The 11,260-nt window shown below is 44.6% G+C and overlaps 1 non-coding gene across 1 annotated transcript; it reads left to right on the top strand.

Moving 5' to 3' along the window:
* Positions 1–10,508: 10,508 nt before the first annotated feature.
* Positions 10,509–10,648, top strand: LOC123445821. The gene has a single exon (XR_006631190.1). It is a non-coding gene; the product is annotated as a small nucleolar RNA Z247 (small nucleolar RNA).
* Positions 10,649–11,260: the final 612 nt, after the last annotated feature.

Raw genomic sequence — 11,260 nt, 5'->3', positions numbered from 1 at the left:
CCTTGTGTGTATCAAACGTCACAACGTAACCGGGTGACTATAAAGGTGCTCTACAGGTATCTCCGAGGGTGTTTGTTGGCGTGAATCGAGACTGGGATTTGTCAGTCCGTATGACGGAGAGGTATCTCTAGGGCCCACTCGGTAATACAACATCACAAGAAGCTTGCAAGAAATGTGACTAAGGAGTTAATCAAGAGATCTTGTATTACGGAACGAGTAAAGAGACTTGTCGGTAACAAGATTGAACTAGGTATAGAGATACCGGCGATCGAATCTCGGGCAAGTAACATACCGATAGACAAAGGGAATAGTATACGAGATTGATTGAATCCTTGACATCGTGGTTCGACCTATAAATATCTTCGTAGAATATGTAGGAGCCAATATGGACATCCAGGTCCGCTATTGGTTATTGGCCGGAGAGTGTCTCGGTCATGTCTGCATAGTTCTCGAATCCGCAGGGTCTGCACAATTAAGGTTTGGTGACGATTTGGTATTAATGAGTTATGTGTGGTAGTAACCGTAAGTTGTTTGGAGTCCCGGATGAGACCCCGGATGTCAAGAGGAGCTCCGGAATGGTCTGTAGGTAAAGATTTATATATGGGAAGTCATATTTTGGCTATCGGAAAAGTTTCAGGTTTTTCCCGGTATTGTACCGGGAAGCTTCTAGTAGATTCCGGAAACTTCTGAAGGAGTCCAAAAGTCCACCAAGGGTTTCACCACGTCCCAAGGGTCTGCATGGGCTGAGGGGAGAAGTCGTGGCCTTATTGGGCCAAGCGCACAAGTCCCTCAAGGCCCATGCAGTCGAGAAAGGTGAAAAGTCCACCTTTGTATGGAAGGGAAAGAAGGGGACTAGGATTCCACCTCCTCCCCCTTGGCTGCGCCCTAGGGCTTGGAGGGGTTGTTCGCCACGCCCCTTCACCTATATAGAGAGAGGAGGGGACGCCCCAAGAGCACACACGAAGCCCTTGGCGCCCCTCTTCTCCCTTGATCGTTTTCTCCTCCGTTTGCATTTTTGGTAGCGCTAGGCGTATCCCTGCCAGGATAACATCACCGCAACCACCACCATGACATCATGTTACCGGGGAACTCATCTACTACTCCGCCATCGCTCGCTGGATCGAGAAGGCGGAGACGTCATCGAGTTGTACGTGTGCTGAACCCGGAGGTGCTGTCCTTTCGACACTTGATCGGGAGTTCATGGCACGGATCGTGATTGGATCACAAAGATGTACCACTACATCAAACACATTCTTTAACGCTTCCGCTTAGCGATCTACAAGTGTATGTGGATCCGATCTCTTATCTCATAGATGCTCATCACCATGGATAGATATTGTATGTCCGTAGGAAAATTTTGTTTCCCATGCAACGTTCCCCAACATGAACTGGGATCCCCAAACACAAGCCATTGTCTAGAAGTAGCGCATGACGATTCTGTCTTTGTGCATCACGTCGATAGCCTCCATATGACTGTGTAGTGCACTCCATACGCATTATGGAAGCTGCCACTATGGAAACTCTGCTAAAGTTGATCTCAGGTTGCATCTGTCATTTGGTATTGATGTGGAATTGTGGATTACGATAATCTGGTTTCAAAAAGCTTTGTATATTTTCAAAAGAGAGATAAAAACACATGTTGCATTGAGCTTGCCAAATAAAGTAAAACGGACGAGGTTTGATGAGATGTTTAGAATCCACTAAAATTTTAAAGAAAGGAATGGTTCATGTACAGATTTTGAAAGCCAATCATATAGGGGAAGTGCTAGTTGTTGATCGGGCATAGATCGTCTGATCGACCCCCTTACGCACCATACAATTGCGATGATGATAGCCACTGGATTAGCTCCCTTCATTGTCCTCGTCTACTCACACACCTTGCATCCGTAGAAGAGAACCCCAACTCCATCTCCATGCATGATCCCCTTCAACGCTAGCACGCTTATGTGAACCCTTAGGTGTTCGGTGCCACTCTGCCTTGACATGTGTTTGCCTGCAAGGAAGCAAGTCATTGCAATGATGGTGGACCTCTTGCAGGTACACTAGGGAGCTTTATAACGACGGTACAAAGTAGGGGCAACTCGCCTTTGCAGCAGTGTCGCCAGCTCATAGGATCCATTGGGAGCCTTGCAGGGAACATGCATCCCTACTCACAACGTCCATCTTCCGGTAATGAAGGATTAAGAACCCGAGGTTGCAACAATGAACACCTAGCCTTGCAACATCGGCATGTGTCCCCCTTGCAGTGGTAGCGTCGTCGAATGGGCCTTGTAGAAGTCTCATCTGCCTTACAACAAACAACGCCCCCCCCCACACGCTCGTCCTCATTATCGACATCCTTCCCCTCCCCTGTTTGCATCTTTGCAGCAGTTAAGAATAACCATGGGCAAGCAACAAAATGGATGCATGAAAGTAGCCTTGCAACACAACGGTTCGAGGTGTGCAATAGCCTAGTGGCGTGGTGCTCCAAGGGCGATGTGCATGCCCTCGGGGTTGGGAGCAAGAAAATGCGAGGAAAAAATCGACATGGGGAGTATCAAGCAAAGGGAAGAGCGGTGTGTGAGGACCATACGGACACGTGGCAAGTGTGATGGTGGTCGACGCGAGCACATCACCACTCGAGTGGTTTTAGTCACTTACAATCCTATAATTCAGAGTGCACCATAGCAAATTTTCTTATAGAGTTCCATCCCTATCATAACTTTACAAAATCTTGTGTTCCAAACACATCGTGGGTTTCTTCATTTATACGGTATGTCTTATAATCTAGTATGTTTTGATTTCGCAAAAGTCAGCCTTCTCAAACATTGACCATGTTTATAAAAAAAAATATCTATACGGTTTGTCCTATAATATACTCCCTCCGTCCAGAAATACTTGTCCTAGAAATGAATAAAATGGATGCATCTATAATTAAAATAAGTCTAGATACATGCATTTCTAGGACAAGTATTTCCGGACGAAGGGAGTAGTATGTTTGTTCATTTATACGATTTATCCTATAATATAGTATGTTTTGATCTCGCAAAGGCGAGCCTTCTCAAACATTGACCATGTTTACAGAATTTTTTTTTATCTATATCTACAGTACCAACATATATCATTTGAAAATGAATTTCATAATGTCCACTCAAAAATACATTTCATAAGAAATTAAGAATCTAATGACACTTATTTGATATTCTAATATTATTATTTTTATATAAACTTGATAGGAAAATACAAAGTTTGACTTCAAAATTCAACACGCACTATATTTTTCCCAAACCGTCTTCACATTTTGTTCTGTTAACTGGGCACAAAAATATCCCACCCATTTCTTCTAGACACGAGCGCTTGGCAGGGCATGCTACAGCAGCAGCAGCGCCCCTAGAAAATTTAGCGGTTCGAAGGCGATAAGAGGCCGACGCAGAGCCGCACACGTCGCTCGCACGACGTGCTCTCAGCTCAACGCAGGTTGACCCAACGAACGAACGACCGACCGACCCAGCAACGCGTCATCTCACATCCCGTCTCCGGCGCGTGGGGCGTCCCGGCGTGCACGGCTCGATTTAGTTCCCCGTGATCGCGGACGGCCGGACACTTGTACCCTCGGCCGTGGCCGGCCGTCGGTTCCAAGCTTTGTTTTGACCGGATCACTGTCCCAGTAGTGTATGTGCATGCCCGTCGGCGTCACCCTCATCATTGCACCACTACGTTCGTGAACGTAATTACCGTGGACGGTGCATAACATGTTATGGTCGATCGGTGGTGCACGTGTTCAAAGTTTTTCTCCACGGCGAGGTGAGGTGCCGATCGATCGACATGGCGTACTCTAGGCACTCCAACAAAGTACTCAGTACACGCATACATATGTTGGCGTTCACTGCACGGCCCGCATCACATCACATCGACCGGGGTGGATCCATATGCATCCATCTCCCAAACTTTTGGCATCCATGCATACGCGTGCATGTGCGTACGTCTCATCTCACACGCGAGGCCGTGTACGTGTAGCACGCACGCACGCACGGCATTCCTTTCCGCCCTCCTCGCGCCGTGCGTGCGTGCATGCATGCACCGAGGCGATGTGCTTTTCTAGTTTTCTTATCTTGTTGGAAAGGCCAACCGGACCGAACCGAGGGAAGAAGAAAAGAGGTTCACACCGTGCGTCTGATCTGGATATAATACGGTCTGCTTTTCGTGCCATGCACATGATCGAAAGCTATGCATGGGGGGTACTAGAAAGCATCTCTGACTTCCTGGCTCAGGCAGGCTCACCCTATGCGCGCGCTAGCTGCCTTCGATCCATGCCGACTTTGGCTGGCTAGCTTTTGGATGCTTCTCATCTCTCCCTATCCTGCCATGCGTCTGCTTTCATCTTCCTCGATCCCAGCTTCCTAGCAGCCTCCAACCATACGTACGCGCGCGCTACTCAACACGTGGACGTGCCAGACTGAGTAGTAAAATGACGAATATATGGATTGGTAATTTGGTAAACTTGCACTCCCTCCGTTCGAAATTAGGGCTTTAGTTTAAAGTTGCGACACCTTTTTTTCGATAGGATGGAGTACCATTTTATATTTTATAGACATTTAACAAAATGAATCCATCGAAAGAGAGACGTGAGAGGAAGGAGAGAAATATAATATGGAAAGATCCATTTGCTCAGCAGAGGTAGTTGCCAACAAATCGACGTCGTGTCGCCTAATAAGCGGCCCAAAGTGTTACAACTAAATGATACCCACGCCTTAGAGCATGGTTAATAGTATAGCCAACAACTGGTTATAAAGAGTTGTCATGTCATATATAGTGACCTAATAGTTAAGATATACAATAACAAGTTGCTAAGAAGTACTACTTTATTAATACATGACTCATCTTACATCTTCATAATGTTTCTTCAAGACTGTGCTACAACCGACTGTTAATCTGCAATCTGCTTCTCTTCTCTCTCCTCTTCTCTCTCATCCAACTCTGTAAAAATATAATACTCTAATCCTTATAGTCTGCTGACTATAGCTTATTATACTTGCTCTTACAGTGGGATGGTGGTGTAATTCATAAACAGTTTGAAAGAGAAGGATGCACGGTAAGAAGAAAAGGAGTAAGAAAATAAAAATAAAAAATGTTTGCACCAGAAGATGTAATGTGTAACTCTGAAATTGGTGACATCGTTTTCCCGCACCAATGTTAGCCTTTGAATCTCTAAGTATATACAGTCGTAAAATACCTACATTGGTCTGGATTATACGAAAGAGATCGAGCAAGGAAGGGGAAAATCATAAATTCTCGTCGGGTGATGAGGTCATTGCTATTTATTAGAAGAACTCATGTGAGGAGGACATGTTATGAGAAAATGAAGCGATGCCTTCAGGTGTTACTCCTAGGCTTGTTTTGTGAAGAAATTTGACATCAATGAGATGGTGGGGATGGGAACAACCAACCATGGCAGCTGCTTCTTTTTGCATGGAGGAGATATTGAACTCACGGTTAGTAAACAGAAGTAAAGAAGAAGAAAATGGAAACATAAGTGATGACATAGCATCACGATAGAACAGGAAAATTCAGTAGTTTTATTGCATGCTTGATGGTATGGCATGGTAGCTGAGTTGGCATGTGTGCATGTCAAGATAAATAGAGTAGTGATGATGGCTCTCACCCCACATGTTGCTGTGGTGACTTTGTTAAAACAAATGCGTAAGTACTCCCTTGGTTCCTAAATATTCTTTTTAGAGATTCCATTACGGACTACATACGAAGAAAAATGAGTGAATCTACACTCTAAAATATGTCTATATACATCTATGTAATCTCTAATGGAATTTCTAAAAGGACTTATATTTAGGAATTGAGGGATTAGTTAATAAAAATAACTAAATCTAATGAAAAGAAAGTATAAGTTTGAAAATCTATAAAGAAAGTGTCTAAAAATAGAATGGAAACTTTTGAATTACAGTTCAAAATGTCATTTCAAACAAAAGTGTGAAAGATGACTAGTATAAATTTATGGTGTCGTGGCATTACATGCAGAAAATAACTACAATTTATAAGTTAAATAGATGCCTCGTTTATGTGACATATTTTTGCATGGCTTAGGGAGAAAGAAGACTTAAATGCATTGCTTAGTGGGAAGGTGGACATTTTGCATGTTGAAAGGGACCAAGTTCTTAAGAATGTAAGATTAGTTTCTCCTCTTAGATTTGTAAAATCTATAGTTATCACTATTAAGCTATGTGGAAAAGTCATTAATGAGAATAGTAATGGCTTAGTTGACTTACATCTCTTCCAAAACAATTGAATTTTTAGGTCTGTATTAAGCCAAACCTCGCTAAGTCTGACCAAGTTTATAAAAAACATAACAACATCTACCACATTAAATTTGATTCATTAGATTCAATATGAAATATGTTGTTATATTACATATCCTTAATGTTGTAGTTATTTGCAGATTTTTAATAAACTTGGTCATACTTCAAACTTTTTGACTTATGACAATCCTGAAACTTCAATATTTTGAAATGAAGGGAGCAATTATTTCTCATTTAACTACGCATGCACAGTTGTGATATCATGATTCTCTCATCACCTTTGCACTCTCATAAATCCTGAAGTTCAATTCAACAGTTCCAAAAGTGACTTGCAAGAGCCAGGATTTGATAACTACTAGGTGTGATCATTAATCTCCACAAAGGCTTTAGTAATGTTGCATGCATGCAACTATGGCTAGATGACATGGTGTTATTGTTATAAGGACCTAACATTGTAAGAAACTCTAGCAGAGTCCATCATATTTATAATCATCATCCTTCATATGGATATCAAGGCACTCAGACTTCTGCGCAAACACATAGTCACTAAACGGTTAGCTCTATATCTTTTCTCTTCTTTTTTGTTGTTTTCTTGCATCAACCTAATAGTCACACACTCAGTTGGCGGGAGTAAAACACTAATTTAAGTTAGAATTGATCATAAAGTTCTTGCATTTGAGGGGTGCCGGGGTGTTACTTACATTCATAAATTTAAACTAAAAGAAACTAAACTACTTGCGCCCGAGTGATTGTTGTGGCAGTGGCGACATTTGGCGTTGGTGGCATTTTCAAACACATTGGAGAATGTTTCAACAATATGACCTGGAATGCTACCTCGACTACTGGGTCCACGATGGCAATGTGGGGATAGGCGCCGTCATAGCGATGTCCTCCGTCACCGTCAGGAGGTCCATGAACATATCATATTTGTCTCAATGTTGCACTAGAGCATCCGACTCCACCAGCTTGTACTCGTCATTGACAAAGCTGAAGATGAGGGGCAACTCATCCTGCAACGCAATGGCATCAATATGACTTAAGAGAAGGGAAGAAATGGGTTAGGAGGTGTCGGCGAGTGGATTCAAGCGGGGAGGGTGGCGGCCTTTCATAAGCCATCATGGGCGCCATTAAGATGACAACTGAGGATACAACTTTCTCGTGAAAAAACGATACTGTACTTAGTTTCCTCGCGGCTTGCTCACACGCAAGCCAGGAGACGATGTCGCATGGCATCGGATTGATAGGCCGCCACAGGAACTAGATGGAGCGGTCATCGCATTAATGGTCGGGTGGCGCATTGAAGGTCGTGCAGCTTGAAAACATGGCCAATAGCGCGAGGAGGGAAATGCTGAGCTGACGATTGTGTATGAAGGTCCATATTACGCCTCCCCAACCTCCAAATACATAGGCTATGAGTATGAGACTGTTTATGGAGCTAACTCCATAAATTATGACCATCAATAGACATATGATGACTTTTTTAGTGTCATTCAGGTCCAAAATCATCATATTGACAACTGGGTCCATCTGACGGCTTTGCTAGAGTTGTTGTAAGACATTTTTTGTCAATCGTGGCAATCCATCCGATGAAAAAGAGATATATCGAACGGTGGATCCGGCAATGGGCTAGTGTCATCCTTGGCACCAAATGATTATAGGGTTCGAAACGAGTGATCTTCAACTTACTCACCTTGAATTTAAATGGTCTTTTTAGTTGTAACTCGAGTGATCTCAAACTTAATCAAGGTTTCACAAAGAATCGCTTCCCTCATACCAAAATATAAGACGTTTTAGTAGGCTAGTTTAGTCTACTAAAATGTCATATATTTTGATACGGTGGCAGTAGCTGCCTACGCGTCGAAATACTATGGTGGCAATTCAACCGTCACTAATCCCAACAGCGAGATTCCTAGCATCGGCACCAGGGCCTCGTTTAACTTGCCATCTTTTTACCCTGTCAAGCGTCATAATCTGGGACATCCCTCTCACGCTTTCACCCTTCAATTTTGAAGGTCTGAATCTGAGTTTGAGCTTTTGTCCTGACTGGCAAGGCAACAGCCGTCGACCACCGAGCTAGAAAGCCCGCAGTCTTGTCGTCCACTCGACACAATCACATCCACATTTCGCCTGACGCGTCGTCTTCTTCCTCCTCCTCCCCCCCTTTCCGTTCGGGGAATTTTCGCCGAAGCGGGGACGGAATATCCCCGCCACTGAAACGAGCGGCACGCACGTACGTGCTGCACATCCTCCGTCCGTCCATCCAAAAGCATGGACGCCGTCGTCGTACTGCTTATCGATCATGCGCTTCGTCTTTGCGCCCGCCCGGCGGTCGTAGCTTAGCTGATAAGGCAGGTGCACGTGCCCTCGCCAGCTTACCGATCCATCTTTGCTTTCCTTCAGGCAACTGCGCGCCACTACTTAATCAACTCGCCGGAAAGCTTCGCTTTGGTAAAGCGTGTGTGGATCGGCTTTGATTTCCGTTGCGATCGCACGCTATCTTTGGCTAAAACAATGTAGGTATAGACTATAGAAACGGCTGTGTGCATCGCTTGATGCAGAGTCCGGGGATTATCCTTGGTTTTAAAAAAGAGTATAGAATGGCTTCAGCTGTAACGGCTATAGTTTTTTGCCTGACATGCAGGGCATACTACTGCTGCATCTGATTGAAAAAAGGAAAAACTCGTGCATTCGTCTCAATGATTCGCATATACTCCACTCGCTATGGCATTAATTAGTGCCTCGGCCCCGATCGAACACCTGTATGGACCTACTTGGATAGATAAGATAAATAACAGCACATGATTAACGAGAAAGCGAGATCCGATCCTGCGGGCATAGATGATCCAAAAGGCAGGAGACTGCGAAAACGACGTGGACGTCGGGAGCTCACCACCGGGTTGCTATCCTAGCGAGCTAGATGCCGGAAAAGACGCGCAGGGTTTATTAGTTGCTGGTGACCTGGCTATGACTGTAGCGCCGAGACTCTCCATTTGGAACTACATATGATTGCTGACTCGGTGACTCATGTTGGTTTTACTCTTTCAGTCTGGGTAGTAGGGACGTGCCATGTTATTGTTGGATCTCTTCGGGAACGGCTCTGGGGTATGTGGGTGAGGTAATTTCATGTGCAACAGTAGCCATTTTATATCTTCAGTGCAGTTAACTGCTGCACAGAAGAATATTTTTTCTGAAAATTCAGAGTTAACATTTTCTTGGAAGTGAGCTGGTGTATACACTGTTTGCTCCTAGATTATTTTGGCTGAATAGTTGGAGTGTGTCGTGATTTTAGTTCAAGGGAGTAACATTGTCGACGAATACATAAAAAGTAGAATACCAGCAAAAATTAGCTTTGTTGGGGCTAATCTGGTTCATAGAAATGTAGAGGAAAAGTACAGGAATATAAATTGCTTTCTTTCAGTACACTGTGTTAAACCAAAACTATTGTTACGTGACAACCTTGTACTCGTGGAGAGAATCTTCTGTTCTCGCATAGATAGTCTGGGATATTTAGGATAGTTCGGTTCTATTGATATCACGATGTAACTATCTTCTCGTAGCTTTATCTCCTCTTATCTTCCTTTTCAAGTTGTATGCGTATCAGGGTTGACCCCTGCCTATATTAACACGGACACATCACCTCCAACAAGGTAAGACGCTTGAGCAATCTTCACATGGTAATCAGAGCCATCTTTCTCCATTACATCTAGCTCCTTCATATTATCTTCACCGCTGGTCCACCATGTCATCTTCCTCCGGTGCACTCATGCCCGGCATCAATGGGCAAGTCATGGAGAAGCTCACGAGGACAAACTATATCCTCTAGCGTGCACAGATCACGCCACATCTCATCGGCACAGGACTTTTCGGCTATGCCGATGGAACCACCCCGTATCCAGAGAAGAGCGTCATCACCAAGAACAAGGATGGCAAAGATGAATCTGTCCCAAACCCTCTACATCACGCCTGGGTCAGGGTGGATCAAGAGGTACTTGCACATATCTTGAACAATTTGTCTCGAGAGATTCTTGTTTGGGTCATCTCCATCCTCAAGGCACACGAGCTCTGGACTACACTCGCGAGCATGTTTTAATCGCAGTCCAGATCGCTGCTGAACCACATCCGCATCTCTCTCTCCAACACGCAGAAGGGGACCCAATCTGTGGGTACCTACTTCACCTACATGCGCTCCCTCGCCGACGAGCTAGCTGTTGCTGGGAAGCCGCCGAACGAGGACGAAGTCATCTGCTACATCCTCATCGGGCTAGATATGGAGTATCAGCCCCTCGTGTCGGCCCTCGACGCCCGCACTGAACTAGTCACCCTCGGCGATCTCTGTGCTCAGATGAGCAACTTTGATCAAAGGTTGGCACTGTTCCACAACGCCGTCGGCTTCAAGTCGTCCGCAAACATCGCTTCTTGTGGTGGTCACGGTGGGTCTCGCTATCGTGGCATCTAGTGGATCAAGGGCAAGCCTGCGGGAAACATCGGTAACACCAACACCCCAGTGCTCCGGGGGCAGCGGTCGTCCCTCCTTCACCAACAACAGAGGTCGTCGCAACTCTTCCAAAACCTCCTATCCAGACGTTATTCGATGCTAAATTTGCGACAAACTACGCCAATACGCAAAGGACTGGTGGTACAGGTTTGATGAGGATGAAGGCGACTCCTCACATGATGAGAAGGTAGCAGGAGCTCTTGAAGGATCCTACAACGTCGACACAAATTGGTACGTCGATAGCGGTGCAAACTATCACATCATAGGTGAACTTGAGAAGCTCACCATGAGAGAGAAGTACCGCGGCCAAGATCAAATTCACACCGCTAATGGAGTAGGTATGAGGATCCAACACATTGGTCATTCGGTTATTAAAACCCCACGTCGAAAAATTCATCTTCGAATTTTTTTGCATGTCCCTAGTGCTTCTATTAATCTTCTTTCCTTTTATCGTATTGCCCTTGATAATCATGTA

The sequence above is a fragment of the Hordeum vulgare genome, chromosome 3H (assembly GCF_904849725.1).
Source record: "Hordeum vulgare subsp. vulgare chromosome 3H, MorexV3_pseudomolecules_assembly, whole genome shotgun sequence".
Classification (NCBI taxonomy): domain Eukaryota; kingdom Viridiplantae; phylum Streptophyta; class Magnoliopsida; order Poales; family Poaceae; genus Hordeum; species Hordeum vulgare.
Note: the sequence above shows the minus strand (reverse complement) of the source record. Positions and strands in the feature narration are given on the sequence as shown.